General features: G+C 44.3%; 1 long non-coding RNA gene across 1 annotated transcript; it reads right to left on the reverse strand.

Moving 5' to 3' along the window:
- Positions 1–222: 222 nt before the first annotated feature.
- On the reverse strand, positions 223–7,563 carry LOC125946406 (uncharacterized). The gene is made up of 2 exons (XR_007467564.1): positions 6,755–7,563; positions 223–439 (listed from the first exon to the last, which is right to left on the reverse strand). It is a non-coding gene; the product is annotated as an uncharacterized LOC125946406 (long non-coding RNA).
- Between the last annotated feature and the right edge of the window lie 12,036 nt (positions 7,564–19,599).

Genomic DNA, 19,599 nt, shown 5'->3' on the forward strand with positions numbered 1-19,599 from the left:
CCTGTTATCTGCTACATAGAGAAATCAATGAGGATGTTCGTATTCCTCGCAATATTGAAAAAAGGTTGGCTTTACCGATAGCACCAATCCCTATGGCCCATTTCTTACAACCCACCATAGCAACACTGAAATATTGGCAAAGCCACAAAAGTGATGAACACGTGTCAAAGCCACGTATGCTTAACATAAAGCATGATTGTTCACACAAATGAAGCGCTAAAGTGGTCAAAGGTTTCAAAGAATTTTTAATAAATCAATAACACGCCACTACATAAGCAAAATGTTTCTAATGCACCTCCTAGAGTTTTGCATTGTGGCTGGCTGTTATAACAAATTGGACACTTCACGATTCAGGGAACTAGCTTAGACATTTCCACAGGCTGATGCACCCGCAGAAAATTCAGCGTGTTCCAATGATGCTTGACCTCAGATTTCGCACCTGCCATTAGAAGGTAAGACAAAAGATGTTAGATATGTTACAGTGAAACTTCGTTATAACGAAACGGGGTATAACAAATTATTGTATACAACAAAATGACATTCCCGCTGAAATCTCCGAAGATATCCATGTTTTTATAACCTCGTTTCAACGAAGTAAACTTATCCTGCCAATAGATACACCAAACTTCAGTTTTTTCCGAAAAAAGAAATGCCCGACCCTTGCAGGCTCGCTTCTGCTCTCCGCAGGGTAGAACACACATTCGTTGCCGATGTTTAAAACGTTTACGTATTTGCGTTGAATCCACCGTCGAACACTGGTACTTTTCACCACTACGCGTAGTTGCGCGTAAGCAGACTCTAGATCGCCATCGCAATTCCTCTTACTGCGGCACCACGCAGGCTATATAGTTAGTGCAGCTATAGGCGTGGCCTCGGAGATTGCGCCGGTGCAATTTCAGAGGCCACGCCTCCCTGTGTCTACCACGTGCTGCTCGCACACGACGAACATAGTTGGTGTCGCAGCGTGCAACCTATTCAACCGCGTCGCCGTTTCGCCGGTTTCGCGATGCTAGAGACGACCTAACTAAAAGCGGTAACGAAAGATCATGACATTGAAACAGAAAGCAGCTATCGTAAAGGCAATCGTGTCAGATGCTAAGAAGTGGTGTGTTAAGGACGCCAAAGTTTCTTTTGCTGTTTTATTAGAAGTTCAGCGAGCACGTGGCCATGTAGTGGTTCTGCTGCTCGAAAAACCGTCTGCTTCTATACAAGTTGAAATTTGTGCGCGACATTGCGCATATATTGCAGTGAACGGCAGTAATGAACATAATGACGTAATTTTGGCTCCCCCTTCAACTTCGCTATAAAAAGATTTTATTGCATATGACTGAAGAGTTCCCACTCATTTATACCGCAGCCTTGTTTGCAAACAGTAACTGTTAGAAATCCGACCTAGGTATCTTCCGTATGCAGATGCAATAATGCCATCATTGCGATTCGGCCTTATCTGTAGCCTTGGTAGCAAGCCCTCGAGATATTACCGTGAAATCCGAATTCTTGGCAATAACGACAGCCTTGTCCAAGAAGGCCAGTGCCATTGTTGGAGGCTGCCATGTCCTCCGCAACTACGTCGCAAGCGACATTTTTCGTTTTCAAATCATACACATGCTGCAAGCCCTTTTTCGAAATTGCATCTTTTGTTGATTTAAACGTAGTAGCAGTTTGCGCCGAAAAATAATTCTACACCATGTCCGCACCAGTTCATGATGCAACGTGCAGGCAGGAACATATATGCGGCGCGCGTCATAGGTTTTCAGAACACGTGACAAGGCCTCCTTTTGGGGACATATTGAATGGCAGCGTCGACTCCAGGACGCGCGGCCAAGCGAGGTCACTGGTCAACTTGAACGATGTTCTACGCAACGAATGAAACACTTCCGGGGTAACCGCACTCAGAATGTTCGCGACGTAATTTGAGCCAGGCGCGTAGCCAGGATATTTCTTTCGGGGGTGGGGGTGGGGGAGCTAAAGCACCGCGATCGTCCTGACTGCGGTGCTTCGTTCTTTTAAGTTCCCAGGCGTCGGAGATGCGTTGAGACGCGAATGCCCATAACAGCCGCACGTTCGAAGGATACGCGCCTTTGTTAATAGGCGACGTGCCAGGCACAAAACGGAGCAGGGCGCAGGCCGTAAAAAAAAAAAAAAAAAAAAAAAAAAAGAAAAGAAAAGAAAAAAAAGAAAAAAAAAGAGACGAGATTTGGAGAGAGAGAGGGGGGGGGGGGCGGAAGCCCGGTCACCCACCCCCACCTGATACGCCACTGCCATGAGCGTCCTGATTTAGAGCAAATTTGCCGGGATCGCTGTAAAATTTTTGCTTTAATCCTGGCGACCAGATTTCTGACAATGACTTGCACAGATTACGTCCGAGTGAGCATAACCGGAAATGTTCATTCGTTCGACGAAAAATCGTTGAGGCCTGCCACATTGCCGGTCACACGCGCCCTCGAGCTCGCACGACCCTCGCCTATGTCCCTTGAGTGAGCAAGGCCATCGCAATTGTTCTGAAACCCTATGAAGTCAATGTCCCACGTTTAGGCCCACTAGTTGCAGCATGAACAGGGAGATGTGAAGATGCAGAAGGTATGTTCCAAGCATTGTATACAGAACAGCCGGCGCGAATCGCGACTATCTTTACATCAGCGAAAGCAGTCATTCTGAAAGCGCTTGAAGCATGAAACCTATGTCAAAGATATCAATTAGAAATGAATCAGAAGTGAAGAAACAATGTTGCTTTCCATTGCACTTGCGGAGCACGTGGCAGGCTGAATATGCCACCGACGAGACAAGGCTTCTATCATTGCTAAGGAAACTGGATTTGAAGGGAGTTTCTGGAATCCCTTGCTATCCAGACTACAAAAAACTACAGAAAAAACGCTGTATCGCAACGATGGCAATATCCCGCCTGCATGCGCAGAATGCCGTCGTTTCGAGCAGTTCGTGTTGTGAACAAGGCTTGCGTGCGTCCAATTCTTATTACCACTTTTTGATCGGCGTCCTGTTTTTTTTTTTTCTTCTTGTAACATGAACCAAGAGAAAGCATAAGCCAGATGCAGCACTGAATTTGAATTTATTATTCTAGCTGTTGCAAAGTATGGAAGTCAATGTGAGCAGAAACACTGAAGACGGCAAAATTCTACGTATTAATCATTCTTGTGGTTTAAATTAGGACAGATAGATTTGTCAGTGAAGCAGCATAAAAAAATTAGGTCCAAACTATCAGTTAATGAGGACACAAAAATACATATGCCGCACATACAGGTCACACAATTTATTTATTTAAAGGCGCAAACGATAGGACATTACATCCGTGTGTTATTCTGAAGGCCAACATCTTGTTCTATCATTACTGAGGCCGCAATGACGTATTCACCTTCTTCTGTCATCCTCGCCTCAGTGGTAAGCTCAACCTACTCAGCGGTTGGTTCAGCTTACCGGTAACATCATACTCAATTAAAATGACAATTACATGACAAGCGCCATGGGCTAGTCATATCACTACTTCAAACCATTACGTTATTAAGCACCTGGAATAGCATGTCAGGCGAATAGCCAGGCTAAGATCTCCAGCATCTCATTAAAGAATGCTACTTTCTCTCTATGTAACACAGAAAGCAGCTTAATAACGTAATGGTTTGAAGCATGTGATATGACTGGACCATTGCGCTTGCCCAAGTGCTATCTGCCACATGCAATGTTTTTTTTTTTTAAATTTGGTTCAGTCAAAAAAAAAAACCTTGTAGAATGAGAACATACGGTATGTTCTCATTCTACATGGTCCTTTTTATTTTAGCTGAACTAAATTGTAAGAACATGTGGCAGACAGCACAATTGTGCTGTCCAAATTGTTCTAAATTACTCGATGAGGTGGCCTATTACTTCTACGAAAAATCTAAACGTTTAATTGAACAATTGACACTTACACTAATTAACTTTTTATTAATTACCTCACTGCACATATTTTAATTGTAGCTAGTGATTATGCCAGGCATATCGACTTGGAACAAATTCTGAGGATGGCAGCGGTTTCGAGATATGCGGTATCAAACTTGCAGTAAAAATGCACAGTTTTCTAACTTAATTTTTAAGAAAACACTGTTTCATACATTGAAGCACACACTAACTGGAACGCCAATGCATTTCGGTGGACACATTCAAAATTATTATATCGAAACTAGCGTAGTCCTCAAATCTCGGTCCAAGTCGATATGCATTGCATACCCACTAGCTACAATTCGTAGATTAAAAATATGTGCTGCAAAGTAGTTCGTTTATTAGCGCAATTAAGTAAATTATTCGGAAAGCATATTGGTTTCTCGTAACGTAATGGCCGCCTTATCGAGTAATTTTGATCAAGGTTTGTAATTGTGCTATCTGCCACAGGCAATTTTTAAAAAATTGGTGCAGCTAAAAAAAGACACCACGTATATGGTCACATAATCCGCTCTGGAACAACAATGCGGCCTGACTTGTAGACTATATTTTCGCATGTCTATGGCACAAGAGGAATAAGAAATGACCTTTTCAGCGTTTCAAATAATTAGTCTTGCGATAACAAAGGCCTATCGTTAAGTGGATCACAGGAAACCACTCTCTCATGCATCGTCCTGTTTACCAGCGCTTCAGCTTGCTGATAGAACGCTGCAAGTGTCTGATTTTGCTCAACGCTTGACGCTACGCGCGAGTAGGTACACATACCTCAATTTATTTAATTATTCAGGTACCTCACGGGTTCCCACTGGAACATTAAATGAACAAGCATTTACCATATGCCGCTCTACTATTGCCGCTACCGTATCCAGCAGCTACCGGTTGGTTTGCTTGCATTGCCTAAAAAGCACGCCACGCGTACAACTGGCGCAGCTTAGCGAGCACGCGCCAACCAGACTTGTGCCTGAGAACGTCGCGGCAACGGTATAAAGCGATGTATAGCTGCTTTGCTAAACGTTCGTAACAACACTAAAATTTCAATTTCCCTTCCCTTTCAGAGAAGTGCGTTGGAGGACATCGCTACCAGCGATCCCATGAAGCTCTGATAAAATAACGGTTAAACAAGAAACAAAGCAACAATTCACAACAGCGTGACCCGCCGCGGTGGCTTAGTCGGCTAAGCCGTTTTGCGCTGCCGAGCGAGCACGAGATCATTTTGATGGAGGCGAAATGCAAAAACGCCCGTGTGCTTGCGTTGTATTGCACGTTAAAGAACCTGAGGTGGTCAAAATTAATCCGGAGCCCTCCACTACAGCGTGCCTCATAATCAGAAGTGGTTTTGGCTCGTAAAACCCCCGAAAGAACACAACAGCGTGGAAACGCGTAGATGGCCTGGCGATATTTCTTTAACCAGAGAAACAAACAAGGAAACAAAATATGGGGCGTGCTGAAGGTGCGCAAATCCCGCCTGCGGCGGCCGCATTAGAATGGGGGCGAAATGCAAAAATGTCCGTGTGCTGTGCATTGGCTGCACGCTAGAGAGCCACAGGTGGTAAAAACTCATCTGAAGTCCCCTACTAAGGCGTGCTTCATGATCATATCACGCTTCCGGCATGTAAAGCCCCAGATTTTCATGAATTTTAGTTACGAGTTCACCTAACGTTTCGTTTTCAGCCTGCGAGATTTAGCATATTCAGATTATGACTTGCGGTAGGAACGCCGATGCGACTTAATTTAAGCCATGCACAATTTATGGGTTAAATTGATAGCGCGAAAGAAAATTATGCGCAAAGCGGCGTGTTCCCGAGTCTGCATCCATGAGCAAGCACCCACAAAGATCGCAATATTTTAGAAATGCCTACCAGCAATCAATAGATTCGAAGCGTGGGTGAGAGTAGCTCGACCAAATGCGCAGTACACAGTTACATCACCGTCACTAAACGCAAATGAAAAGACTAAAACAAGTGAGTCACACGCAACCAGTACAATACGAGTTAAAACATAACACGTTGCAAGCAAGCGCAGTAACACGCAACAGCAAGCGCGCGATTTTACGCGAGAACAGTGGGGATCAAGATTCGAGGCAAGGAATATTTTTTAATGGCGCTACCGCGCCAGCCAGGAATTGAATAACAATAAACATGCCAAACAAATTATGTCGGCTACGCAAGTTTGCCTCATCGCGTTCGTGATCGCCAACAATATTAATGCAGGAATGGTGGTCCACTGGAAGAGCAAGCAGCGTAGTTCTGTATCGCCAAACGAGCGACACTAGTTGAAGCCCTAAAGTTTCGGCATGCGTACAGCAGCAGCTGTGATAAGCCTGCCATGAGTAATTGACTCTCCTTAACGGTTAAAAATTATGAGGTTTATACGCGCCAGAACCACGATCTACATTATGAGGCACGCCAAAGTGAGGGATTCCGGAATAATTTGGACCACCTGGGATTCCTTAGCGTGTACCTAAATCTAAGTACACGGGTGTTTTAGCACTTCACCCCCACAGGGACACTAACTGTCCCGAACGCATTCCACGGACCATGGATGACTGCAATATAATTAGGAATTAAATTTGTCAGTGCAGCGCTATATCTCGCACGTTGTCAGGATCATCGAGAAAAAACACGAAAACGCGTCATGAAATAGTTATTCACAATGTGGAAAAAGCAAGCATTATTTTATCTGTGACAAACATGTATCAACGTTTAAGACGGCGGCAAGCTCACAGTATACTTTTCGAGCGCGTGGCGCGAACGTGACATGCCCATACAAAGCGCATTTGGGGGTAACAATTCTCAGAAATAAGGCACTTTCGTGCGGTACTCACTTTTTTTTTTTTTTTTTTTTGTCCGTATCGACGAGGCAGAATCCGCTTTCCGAGTCAAAGAAGCGACGCCGCGTACTCCGAGGGTCAGCAAGGGTCCTTGGTTAACGCATCGAAGACACAAAATGGAGAGCACGCTCGGCCAGTTTTCGAAGTCGGAAACAAACGCGCGAACCGACTTGCCCGAACAACCGGCGCCGCTTCCCGCCGTGAAAGATGTGAAACGGAAAAGATTGAAAGGGCACGTCGCGAGAGAGAACGGCAAAGGGAGGTTGAGCTCCCGCGACCAAACCAACGCCCTCGCTCATGGCTTTTGTCACGTGATAGTTGGAGGCGTCTAGAGAGAGTGGTTGTGAAGAGGAAGAGGCGCTATGCAGCCAGGGCCGCCGAGCATGGGGGGAGGCAGAAAATTCCAATCTCATCCTCCTTCCATGTCTGCCAGTCGCGGCGCCGTTAGCCTTTCGTTTGCACGGAGAAAGGAAACTCCGGACGCGCCCGCACTGAAATGCGCAATGCTTGCAGCGTTAGCTCCGGATACTTAGGAATGGTGAAATCGACATTCTCGGCAATCGCTACACCGATTTCGATGACGTTTCTTGCATTTAAAATACAATGTAAAATCAAGTATGGGCTGGAAGCAGATGTTGATTTAATGTCGGCGCTGTCTTTCGAAAGAGTCTCGAAAATTGGAAATTATCATGTTTACAACTCTGCGACATAGCAATACTAAACGATATCGCAATTTTGTAATGTGCACCTAATAACACGTCCAAAGCAGACAAAATAGATGCAGTATACGCGGCTCTGAAAGATACCGCCAATTATCGAATGTGCTTTTTTTTTTGCAACGCCCTTGTAAACGTTGTGATATAAGCACACGTGGACTGCAAACTTATTTCTAAAGCAAATTTGCCCGCTTTACGCGCTCCGATCTTGGTAGACGCTTGCATAATACCCCCGATATGCATCGGCTGTATATGGCTGCACTGATCATGAGCTGCGGACCAACCGTGCTCGGTCCTGGTAACTGCAATATCGGTCTTGGTGTAGTTACCAATTGGTTAACTTAGCGCTTCTATGTATGTGACAAATATTCCAAGTAAATATACAAAGTAGGGTCATTCAAAACATTTCAAAGAGGTCGCAAATAAACTTTGCAGTATTAAAATTTCTGGAACGCTTACTATAATATGTGGTGCACTGCTAAAATCGCCGTGCTGTGGTTGCAAATAATTGGGCAAAACGAACACGTCTAGATGAAATGCCATATATGCTGCTCTCCCACCAAAGTACACATCCTTATTTATAGCGCCAATTTTAGCTGTAGGTTTTGAGCGTATATAGGTATTTAATTTGAAAGAGCGATGAAATGAACAATTCAGTCTCACAACTTCGGAGTACACGACGGTGAAACGCGTTTTAAGGAATTGAGGAACTTGCGATACTATAGTTTTTTACTACATGATTGAACAGCTGACAGCGGAATTGTGATGCAGCTCAATGTGCAGATTTCGGTAGGAGCGAAAAACTGTCAAATAACGCGCTGGCGTGGATGTTGAACTAGCATCGTGCGAAAAACGCCATTTGTGACAGCCTGCAGAAAACCGCACAGGTAAAAAACCCGAGCGATCTTCTGCCACAAAAATATATCATCGAACTCACCTATTCATCTATCTGAAACTAACACTCACACTAAATTTGCGCAGCTGCTCAGCGCAGGCACACGTTTTTCTGTTACCCGCCACGTTAGCTAAGTGGCTATAGCATCGCGCTGCTGAGCTCGAGATCGCGGGTACGATAGGATCGAAATACAACAACGATCGTGTACTTAGATTGATGTGTATCTTAAAGATCCCAGGTGGTCAGAATTAATCCAGAGTCTCCACCTACGGTCTGCTTCATAGTTTAGGCACGTACAACCCATGGATTTATTTTTCACTCTTTCTGTTTTCTCAATTAACGTGGTTAAAGGCCTTAGGTCTTGCATGTATGCTGCCTTCAATGTAGCACATTTTTTTTACGTTTGCTTCATGTTTTTTTTTGTTCGTGAAATACGTATAGACGCTACGACTGGACGTACTGTGCAACGACACATGTGCAGCTAATGGAAATGTACATCTTACAGGATGGTAAAATGACAGACCAAAGGATAGGCAGTGCATGTACACGTTTTTAAGTACAGGCTGTGTGACCAGTATTCATGGGTGCTAGATATCTAACAACCGTATAAAGCAGCGGAAAAAACTGAAACGCATATTTATACATATATCTGGATAAGGATCCGCACAGATATCTTCCAGACGTTTTTACAGAACGTTTTCTAGCCGTCTTAGCAAGATGATAACTTAAAACAGCTTAACAAGACGCCTTCAAGCCATCCTCCGCAGGACGTCTTCAAGACGTACATATAAAGACGTCTTGTAGCCGTCTTGAATAGTTGTAGACGTTCTAGTTGATTTTGGCTGGTCCAAGACGGCTACAAAACGTCTTGTGTTCAGTGGGAGGATGAAAGCGGAGAGAAGGGTGCAGCGGAACCATAAGGTGGAAAGTGGAGGATGGTAAGGCGAAAGCGTGAGAAGAAAAGCGTAATGCGGCAAATGGCGCCAGAGTAGCGCGCGTCGTCTGGTAGATTTGTCGGCGGCGACTGCTGTGAATCACGCCCTCGCGATCTCCAGATTAGCGAGGCAGTCGCGCCACATTTCGCTCCGTTTGCAACGCGCAGCACGAGACGGATTGCCCGCGTTAGCCAATATATCGCGAAATGAAAACACGTGTATTTCAAAGTGCACAATGACTTAATTTACATTATGTACGACTTCCCATCACACTGTCAACGTAATAATACATCAAGTAAAATTTACTTGAGCTAGGGAAATCTGAAAACTATTAATAAATTTAGGGAAATTTTTCCTGGCGCGTAGGGTACGCTGCATTTTCTCCTATAGCATTCCCTGCACTGCAAGAAAAGTTGTCCTCGAGCACTAACCCTTTTCGCGGAGCTACAGCCACTGTAGCGGAGCAGTTTGCGCTAGAGGAACGAGATGGCGATCACCGTCGGCAATGCAAGTGGGTGGTCACTAACGCACTGATACTGTGCTCCATTCTTGCTGCATAATGTGGAGCAGTAAAGGGAAGACGTGCTGTAGATGGCAGCAAAAATAGTAATTGGTATATTATGAAATGAAATGAACCTGTGTGACCAAGTTCACGGACTGATACTTGATAAGGCCCGCCTGTGTTGCCGGCTACCCTTCGCGATGCACGGCTTTCCCCGAGGATTAAAAGAGGTTCATACATCCGTCACAGTTGTATCGATAACCTCCAAAGAAAGGACTTCAACCCCGGAACGCCGGCAAGAGTGAGCACGCCGCTCGCTACACAGTGACAAAGGGAGTAGCGCCGCTTCCTGGGATAGTACTATTCTCGCATGTTATCTACACATACTCCAACTCACACAAAAACTTACGCCCACTCTATCGCCAACGTATCACGAATAAGTGAATGGGTGCACACTTGAATCAATGCACCGAAGCATGGGTGACGACGGCGACTAGACCCACGTCACACGAATGTTCGAAGCTGAACATGCCGTGACGGTCCACAGAGCAAGCGAGTGACTAGCGTTACTATGTATTTGCTACAAGCCATAACAAAGTACAGCACATTTACGTTCCAAGCCTTGTGCGTAGGAAGAACAAATCTATCGCAAATGAGCACACTCGCGAGCGATTAGGCAGAAAAAAGTCGCAGTTTCGCCCGAAAGGCGAAGCATCAATTGCAAAAGCAAATTAGCAGAGAACCATACGAAGTAAGGATAGTACTTATATCGGCCGAATCAACTTGTGAACATTCGCTTGCAAATTAAATTAACAAGCATAGTGTCGCCGCGCACAGCAAACAACAGATCACACTCGATGACTGCGGACACTCGCTGTCAAAACGCTGGAGTTAGGAAACGCGGCAGTAGCCTGGAAGGATCACCAGCCCAAACGCTACCCCGAGTCCCAACACTTGAAAGAAGCAGCTATAAGTATATATAGGTTCTCTTCTGTGACGACTAACCTGAAACGCCGTTAACAATAGTAAATATTCTTACAGAACTGCTTTTAATCATTCTGTGAGAAAAACATTTGTAAATGCTATTAGTTGAAGAAACGAAGACCGAACTTTCTTTTCAGAATTTTTCACCGAAAACTCAGAGCCATCGCGTAAATTTGACGTCACGAATTTCACATCATCACATATTTGAACCATTTTGGCACCAAATAAGTATTCAAAACTTGCTAGCTTGAGCCAAAATGCAATGCAGACTATCTTTGATGAAAAACATTTGAGTACAGGTCCATGCAAACGCTGTCAAGCCAGTGCGGTGCAACTCGAATTTTTACGTTTTCTTTCTGTCTTACTTCTTAAGGTAAAAGGGTTCTTTTTTGCCATTTGTGAGGCTTGACATAAAATTTAGTGAATAAATTAATTTTTTGGAAACAACACAAATTGTGGGTCTAGAATTGTGACAGTTCGATTTATGCAGCCAGACAGCCAGTCACCTTAGAATATGACAGCATAAAGGTTTCCATCGAAATTGAGAGTCAAAGAAAAGAAGAAACTTCTGTAGAGGTTTCCTTTGTTGAAATGAGACAGAAAGCCAAGTGAAGCTGTTTGTTAGCATATATAGAAAACCTACTGGTGAAAAAGTCAGTTTCGCATGACAGGCGAAGCTTCGATTGCGATGGCAAATTATTAGACGTGTCTATACAAAGTAAGCTTATTCGTTTTATCAGCTGCACAAAATGCTTTAAACATTCGCTTACTAACTAAATTATAAGCACGCTGTGACACGCGCACAGGCAAACACGAACACTCTGTGACCGCGGACACTCGCTGTCACAACGTTGGCGTGATGAAAAGCGGCAGCAGCGGCGACTGAATTCCCCTTCGTGCTACCCATCGCTTCAACGCGAACTAGGCGCGCGAGAACACAGCACAAACGAAGCCATCAGCCGGCCGTCTAACCTTTGAAACCAGCGCAGTTTACCTCAAAAATAAGACGCGCGCGGCTGCGCTCAGCCGCCGCAACTGGAGTATAAGAGGAGATGCGCACTAATCTACTCCCCCTTCCCTCCTTACCGCACGCACATCTCCCGCGAAGACAGCGTGCACCCTCTCCGCCTTCCGCCCTTGAGAGCACAAGACACCGCCTCATCAAGCCACCATCCTTCACGGCTCACCCACGCAAGCTTTCGCTTGCGATGTTATCGCACTTATGACTTTATACACAAAATCACGGCAACGTCGGCGATGGCGGACTGCCCTGGTGTATCCACAATTGCCATCGCAATAAAAATTTCTTAGAATACTACGATGGGAAGGGAGAGGGTATGCTTTCAATCGTGCCTAGCGCAGTGAAAACCAGACGGAACTAATATGTGATGGTGCCACTCGCTTTACAAAAGTGCAGAGGTATAGCTACTCAAAAACACTGCACTGAATTGTAAAACTCCCAGCTTTACGTGCGCTTTAGCACTGGTTAAGGCAATGGCAAATTCTGCTCTGCATACTGATTCGGACATCCACTGACGGACTAGGCAAGCAATGTTGGGAATGCTGCTACAATTGCTCCAATCTGCTACATTCCGGTAAAGCTGCAACATCCCTTGCTACAAATGACAAACTTCTCCAAAGCTGCTCCAAGACGAGCGGCGCCACATACTCTCGGAGCCCACGGTGAAGAGGAGTTCTGGTGAACATCAGGTGGCGGTCGCCACCACCTTAGGCAAAGAGTGCCGTCACATCTCCTGCAATTCATAAAGCTAAATGGTCACTGAGCTAATCCAATCCAGTGTGTACTTGCGTATGTTCGCAGCACACCATTTGGCAACTCTAAGCAGCATATTCACGGGTTGTGCTTAGTTTGGGATGAAGTTCCATTGGGCCTAAACGCTCTCAGCCCATTCTGCGTTGTTGGCGTGTCACGCAATCGTACTTCGCATCGGCAACGTAGTCTTGGTGGGAGAAGTGTTCCTCAACTGACGACGCACACTCAGCAAACTGAAACATCCCCTTTCATGTTATTAGCTGCTTTTTTGTGTCGCGTTTACCTGTGCGTACTTGTAACGCTGCGGATTTGTAGCTCAGCCATTTTACTAGCTGTTAGATAATTTCAGGTCCAAAATAAAATTGCTCGAATGGCCATCCAGCATACGATGTTACTATTGCCATGAGTTTATTGTACCTTTCTTCTTCTTCTTTCTGGGGTTTTACGTGCGAAAACCAGCTCTGCATTGTACATTTGTATGGCTTGCTTTACTGCTGGGGACGCCCAGTATTTTATATTTCGAGCGTGCAATTCAACTCAGTGTGTCTGCGTGATGGTTGTAATTTGTGCATCATGGTCGCATACGTGGATTATCTTTCTCGAGAATATTTGCAATGACGTGTGCCGGTGCTCTGGAACCATTTTTGACATGCAGGAATAGTGTCCGGCCAATAATAATTTAGAATCATCAATGTTGACTGCTACAAAATCTGTTCCAAATTGTCATTTTTCCTGTTACATAATCTGCCCCATAACGCCCTTGGTCATTCCCAGCATTGGGCAAGGCATCTAACATGGCTTTCAAAACTTCTTTTTCTATCATTATGAATGATAGCCTTTCCTGGACTGTCCTTGTCGTACTTTCATCCGCAAAAGATCAAATCCTGGGTCCCGCGATATGTGACCCATGTCGAGGTTGCGTTTCTAAGCAACAAACGATGAAGATGAAGCACACTGACACAAAATAAAAAATGTTGCACAGACTGGAGGAAACAATATGTAGCCTTAATGTTTGTACCTGCAAGGTGACGCCATCCTAACATGAGTCACATTAGTGTACTTCATTTTATTGGTTAAGTTTGCACCGTTAGCTTTTCCCCCCCTGCGTTTTATATCCCGAGGGGAAAAAAAGAAAATAAAAACGAGAGAAAAGTGCACCTTTCAAATTGTCTGCTTTTCTCCAAGCCCTTGCATGTCTAACTGTCGGTCATGAATTTCTTTTTATTACATGATGCCCGAAGCATGGCAAAACAGGAAATACCTACCAACCTCTCACAAAGTGCTTGAAATGAGGCAAAGAATGCTTCGCGCATTAGGAAAACGTTTGTGTACTGTGTTTTCAGTGTACATTAAGACATATTTTTAAACGTTCGCTACTTTGTCACGATCCAATCCTTCAATCAGTTTATTTTCAGATCGCGAGCACTAAGAAACCAGATGTGGTACTCATATAAGGAATTGGCTTATATATCTGCCCTGCCTCTACTAATGTACCAGTGACTGGCTCTGTTGTATAGGTACGGAACAACGAAAAAAGAAAAAAAATTGTGCGGGCGTTTATTATGCACGTCTTCATCTGTATATTATCATCATCATCCTATGTTGCTCGATCCTCATCTTCAGTTCCGTGTGATCATCCTCATTGGGTGTGTGCCTTTGCTGGTTCGATGCCGAGTACTCAAGCCGAATAAACGTCGTGCCAACAGAGACGTCATAATATATATATATATATATATATATATATATATATGTAATAAAACTGCACTTAGAACCTGCACAACACAGACTCCATTGTGTTCTATCTCACATTTCTTCATTGTCTTCACTCCCCCTGCCCCTTGTCTTGTTTCAACTTCTTCTATCTGCAGGCCGCCATAGGATTGCTTCTGAGAGAGAGAGAGAGTGTGTGTGTGTGCATGCGTGTGTTCAGAGAAAGGAACATGATGCTAGTATTTTCTGCTACCCATAGGGAGCACAGCTCAGCATTGATGAATTGCCAGCCATTTGTGTGCGATACGAGTGGGTGCGAGAGAGGAAATCTGGGGGCATTTGCTCCTTGAATCCAATTTGCTCCTTAGTCCTACGTACCTTTAGACACAGCGATCACCAACAAACACACCACCTCACTCCACAATGCCGGCACATCTAAGGACAAATGCATACAAAACGAGCAAAGAAAGGGTGCAGTGTTGCACCCACTCGTACTCGCACCTGCGCACAAATGGCTGGCGATTCCTGAAATGAGACACGGTCATGCAGACACTAACGAGTTCACGTGTTGGGGTTCAAGGGAAAAGCGAAGAGAATGGTTTCACGGGACGTTGGCTTGCCAAGGCTGGCTGTGTGACGTAATGCTCCCTCCTAGTTTCCTTTCTCAATGGCAAAAACGATCGACGAAACGGAGAGGACACACCGTGAACGCTAGCCGCAGCATTCCGCCTTCAGCTGCTGGCATGAACATTGTGCGCACGCACACTATAAGCACACTAGTGTTCCTGCTGAGCTCCTGCGTGCATATGCTCTGGTCTGAGAAGTAAACGTGAAAATTACCTTGGCTAATATTCCACAGGTTGCCTATTTCCCGTCGGTCTCATGTCGTGCACAATCGAGGCTATACCACGCGGTGTTGCTACAGGCCATAAAATAATCGTAGCAGATTTTTGCATAAAAAATTGGCACAAATAAGCAAGATTTCTTTTGAATTATTTGTGTTAATGGTGCAAGAGATGTTTTTTTTTTTTTAAATCCTGGCAGAAGCAGCATTTTAAATGGAGTTTTTGAATGGCACGTAGTTAGTTAGCGTGTTAGTTCTACAATGTGCCATATACGAACCGGTTAACATGTACAATGACCTAAAAAAGAAACCCAAACCCCTTGGTCCAACATTCAAACTAGAGGGCCTCAGATGACATCTGTTACCTGAAGTCTAATGTGTTCAGAGTGTTTTCGACTATGCTTAAGTTAAACACGAGAAAAGGTGCATATCGCTCGTTGCTCGTGTGCAGTAAAAGTTGATTGTGGCTAATGCAGTTATATATTGGAAAAAAAAAGTGCAGAAGTTGATTCTGTATATAATAGAAGTAGACAATTTTTTTTTTTTTAATTTGTAATTATACTAGTAGTTTGCTTGATGAGTGGATTATTGGTGGCAGCTGTGCTGTAGGCAGTAGAGTTCATACTTTTTGCTGAAAACTTTCGCAGTGGTGCTGCATCTAGCTGACCAACTTAGTGCAGCAGCAGCTGGAGAGCTAGGGTATGAGCTCGATTATGAGAACTCTGGATCACTGGATATCATGCAGTGGCAGTGCACCAATTGCTGGAGTGATGCACATTACAGAATCGTGTGAAAATTCCTCCAGGCAAGTTCTGAGAAGAGACAGTCACCCCTCAAAATGAAGCCGAAGCTGCCTTGAAACATAGAGGCTCTCCCTCGCCAAGCTTGGCTGGAGTTTTTATATTTATTTTAATTCACACAGCCTGACAGATTTCTGTCTGATATGTTTACATTTGAAACAGTAATTACGTGTAGGCAGTTCAAGAATTTAATTCATGCTTACCTGGCGCCACCTCAAGTGCGCTTGCATACGGGCAGCTATGCGAATTCCGCCATGACCTTCTACCAGCTTATGTTCATATAACTGTCAGGTGCCCTTTGAGCAGAATTTGCAGTACTGACTGCACAGAATGTCTGGCGAATTGGTGGTGTTTATGTGCTGGCCAATCATGACAATAACCTATGATAGCTAAGGCGCCAATGATTGTGCATCACTTATGGCAAAGTACAGTGGAATCTCGTTCATACAATCTTCACGGGATCCGGAAAATAAAGCGTATCATCCGAAAATCGCATCATCCAACGTATTACCCACCTAAATCGTATTATCGGGAAAAGAAAAAAAAAAAAAACGTATAATCCCAAAAAACGTATTGCGCAGAATCGTATCAATGAGGTTCCACTGTATAACCAGCTGCGGAATAATCAAAACTGCCCACACATGAGAATGCTTGGATTTGAACTAGAACCAAGCAGCTTCGGCTAAACTATACAAGTGTGCTAGCATGTAACATAACATCACTTCGCGAATTACTACTGGCTGCAGGCTGGCCTCTCATGACAGCAATGCACAATAGTTGAGGCATTGGTATGTCAGCACAAGAGATGGTGCCAGCCTACATTGGTCCCAATTAGCATGGAAAATTGCTTAGACTTTTTGAGAGAACTGCATCTCTTCATGCTACAGTTAAAGTGGTATTCACATGACAGAGAAGTTTCCTGTAAGCTCCACGTGACATCACGCAGTGATGGAAGTCTCTCGCATGAGTAGCAAGTGTAGCATTTCGCATGTGTAGCACGGAGGTTGGAAGGACGTCAGTGTTACCTAACAAATTCAGCTGACACACTTCGTAAACGACGATGTCTGCGTTGGCTGCGGGAGGTCGCGAGTTCAAAATGGTACTGCCCTCAGTCCATCATCTTCATCAGCAGCTTATATTTATGTCCACTGCAGGACAAAGGCCTCTCCCTGCGATCTTCAATTACCCCTGTCTTGCGCTAGCTGATTCCAACTTGCGCCTGTAAATTTAATAACTTCATCACCCCATCTAGTTTTATGCCATCCTCGCCTGCGCTTCCGTTCTCTTATTGGTATCCATTCTGTAACTCTAATGGTCCACCGGTTATCCATCCTATGCATTACATGGCCTGCCCAGCTCCATTTTTTTCTCTTAATGTCAATTAGAATATCGGCTATCCCCGTTTCCTCTCTGATCCACACCGCTTTCTTCCCGTCTCTAAACGTTAGGCCTAACATTTTTCGTTCCATCACTTTTGTCAGGTCCTTAACTTGTTTTTGAGCGAAGTGTGAGGTAAGGCACCAAGGCAACCAGTAAATAAGCTCTCTCAAGTAGCAAAGGACCTAATAAAGAAACGACAAAGCATGAATTAAAGTGTCAAACTCAAGAGATCAGATAGAATTCGCTGAACTATTAAAACTGATGAACAAGAAGATATAAGGGATATTCGAAATTATAATGTGGGAAAGATTGAGGAAGCCATAAAATATGGACGCAGCATGAAATCAGTGAGAAGAAAACTTGGCATAGGACAAGGCAAGATGCATGCACGGAAAGATAAGCAGAGTAATATCATCAGCAATTTCAATGACATGGTAAAAGCAGCAGAAAGAATTCTATACTGACCTGTACAGTTCTCAGAGCAGCCAAGCTACTTTCATTCGAAGTACTGATGAACAGGATGCAAAGACTCGTTCTAAAACTGGCGATGAAGTTAAAAGGCCCTTGCAAGACATGACCCAGGGAAAAGCTGCTCGAGAATCAACAGTCGATTTAAACAGTCGATTTAATCAAAGATGGAGGAGATATCATGCTTGAAAAGCTTGCGGCCCTTTATACACAATGCTTCATGACTTCAAGTGTACCAGAGAGCTGGAAGAATGCAAACATTATACCAATCCATAAGAATTGAAGAATTATAGACCCATTACCTTGCTTTCAGTATTGTATAAAATATTCACCAAGATAATTTCCAATAGAATCAGGTAAACACTTGACTTCAGTCAATAAGAGACCAAGCTGGCTTCAGGAAGGGATATTCTACGATGGATCATATCTATGTCATCAATCAGGTAATCAAGAAATCTGCGGAGTACAATCAACCTCCCTATATGGCTTTCAAAGATTATGAAAAGGCATTTGGTTCAGTAGAGATACCAGCATGTCATAGAGGCATTGCGTAATCAAGGAGTACAGGAGGCATACGTGAATATCTTCGCAAATATCTACAAAGATTCCACAGCTACCTTGGTTCTCCACAAGAAAAGTAGAAATATACCTATCAAGAAAGGCGTCAGGCAAGGAGAGACAATCTCTCCAATTCTATTCACTGCATGCTTAGAAGAAGTATTCAAGCTCTTAGACTAGGAAGGCTTAGGAGTGAGGATCAACGGTGAATATCTCAGTAGCCTTCGGTTTGCAGATGACATTGTCCTATTCAGCAACAATGGGGACGAATTACAGCTAATGATTGAGGACCTTAACCGAGAAAGTGTAAGAGTGGGGTTGAAGATGAATATGCAGAAGACAAAGACAATGTTCAATAGCCTGGCAAGGGAACAAGAATTCGGATCACCAGTCAGCCTCTAGAGTCTGTAAAGGAGAATGTTTATCTAGGTCAATTACTCACAGGGGATCCTTATCATGAAAAGGAAATTTAAAGAATAAAATTGGGTTGGAGTGCATACGGCAGGCACTGCCAAATCCTGACTGGGAGCTTACCACTGTCGATGAAAAGAAAAGTGTACAATCATTGCATTCTACCGGTGCTAACATATGGGGCAGAAACTTGGTAAGTTAACAAAGAAGCTCGAGAACAAGTTAAGACCTGCCCTCAATTATCTACTTGCTATTCAAATGAGCACAGGCGTCCCTCAACCTGACACTCAGCTTTCTTAAGAAGTGTATGGCCCTGGGGAGGAATCCTGTGCCATACTAATCCTGTCGAACCCTGTGGGCACAACAAAACCGTGAAAAGGGGGACCTGCCGCACGGGTGAAACCACCAAGCCACAAACAAAACACAAAAGCGAGCACTAGCTTAGAAAGTTTTGAAAGTAGTGCAACACTCTCGAGCCTGCAGCCTGCTGATCAGTCGATGCGTGCTGTGCATAGATTTCCAAGTCCTATGGCTTTCGAGCCGTGCATGCAGTGCACGCTCTCTGGACCTGCACGTTGCCAGGGCAAATGAAGACGATGCAGCCAAAGCTGCCAGACATACGAACGAACTGCTACATCCGGCTCCTCCAAGGCCATTCCTTCTGACGGTTTGTAGTGACCAAGCAAAAACATCTAACATCCGCGTGCAAGTAGTATGTGTAATAAATCGGTATTGTATTTGGAAACAACATCATTGCGGAATAATTAAGGCAATGAGCTACAGGTACGCGTATACTGAATACCGTATTTACTCGATTGTAACGCGAGGGATGACTTTTTATTGCGTCTATCAAGAAAAAATA

This window comes from Dermacentor silvarum, chromosome 6, assembly GCF_013339745.2.
Source record: "Dermacentor silvarum isolate Dsil-2018 chromosome 6, BIME_Dsil_1.4, whole genome shotgun sequence".
NCBI classification, from domain to species: domain Eukaryota; kingdom Metazoa; phylum Arthropoda; class Arachnida; order Ixodida; family Ixodidae; genus Dermacentor; species Dermacentor silvarum.